General features: G+C 31.9%; 1 pseudogene; it reads right to left on the reverse strand.

The window, feature by feature from the left end:
* Window positions 1-466: 466 nt before the first annotated feature.
* LOC137772778 (U6 spliceosomal RNA) lies at window positions 467-567 on the reverse strand (annotated as a pseudogene).
* Window positions 568-1,157: the final 590 nt, after the last annotated feature.

Raw genomic sequence — 1,157 nt, forward strand, 5'->3', positions numbered from 1 at the left:
TACAATTTACATCTTTTTATATTACATATCCATTAACAAATTATGGTAGCTATATTTATTTTTAATACTCTTTCCTTTAACCTTTAGGCTAGAGTTAAGTGATTAACACACCACCATATTAGAGTATTAGAATATTCTTAATTTGTCTATATACTTACTTTTAACAGTGTGTTTTATATTTTCATATGTTTTCATGTTACCAATTAGTGTCTTTCATTTCAGCTTGAACAACTCCTTTTAGCATTTCTTGTCAGGCGGGTCCAGTGTTGAATTCCCTCATATTTTGTTTGTCTGAGAAAGTCTTTATCTGTCCTTCATTTCTGAAAAACAGCTTTTCTGGTAAAGTATTCTTAGTTGGCAGTCATTTTCTTTCAGCACTTTGAAGGCATCATCACACTTTCCCCTGGCCTGCAAGGTTTCTGTTGAGGGATTTGCTGATACACTTATGGGAGTTCTCTTGTAAAAGAAAAATATGGAATGCTTCATGAATTTCCATGTCATCCTTGTGCAGTGACCATGCTAATCTCTGTATGTTTCCCATTTTAGTATACATGCTGCCAAAGGGACCCTATGTTAATTTTTTAATGTTCTGTTGGATTCTGTTTGTATTTTATGTAAGACTTTTACATTGACATTCACAGGTGAAATTTCCTTGTAGTTGTTCGTGTGTGTGTGTGTGTGTGTGTGTGTGTGTGTGTGTGGTCTTGATATTAATGTTATGTTAGTTTTATAAAAAAATTGAAAATGTATCACTTCTTTTTCTGTGTTCTGGAAATGACTTTGCCATTAATTGCTCTTTAAATAATTGGTAGAAATCTTCCTTGCAACTTTTAGTCCTGGCATGAGGGGGTGTGTTGGAGATGGTATTGCTCTTTGACAGCTATATTTTCCCATGGAATAAGGTATAAAGTCAGTTTTGGTAATTATTTTTTCCTAGAAAATTATCTACTTTAAAGCTTATATATATGAAGTTTATAAATTAGTCCCTTTATGACTCCATTAATTTCCTCTTCATTTGTGGTTTTCTCCCCATTACTGATTTTATGCATTTGTGTTTGCTCACTTTTTGATCAGGTTAAGCAAAGTATTTTTAAGAAAAATTATTAGATATGTTATATTTTCTGTTCTTCATTTATTAATTATTGGTGTTAATGCCT

The sequence above is a fragment of the Eschrichtius robustus genome, chromosome 11, assembly GCF_028021215.1.
Source record: "Eschrichtius robustus isolate mEscRob2 chromosome 11, mEscRob2.pri, whole genome shotgun sequence".
NCBI lineage: Eukaryota > Metazoa > Chordata > Mammalia > Artiodactyla > Eschrichtiidae > Eschrichtius > Eschrichtius robustus.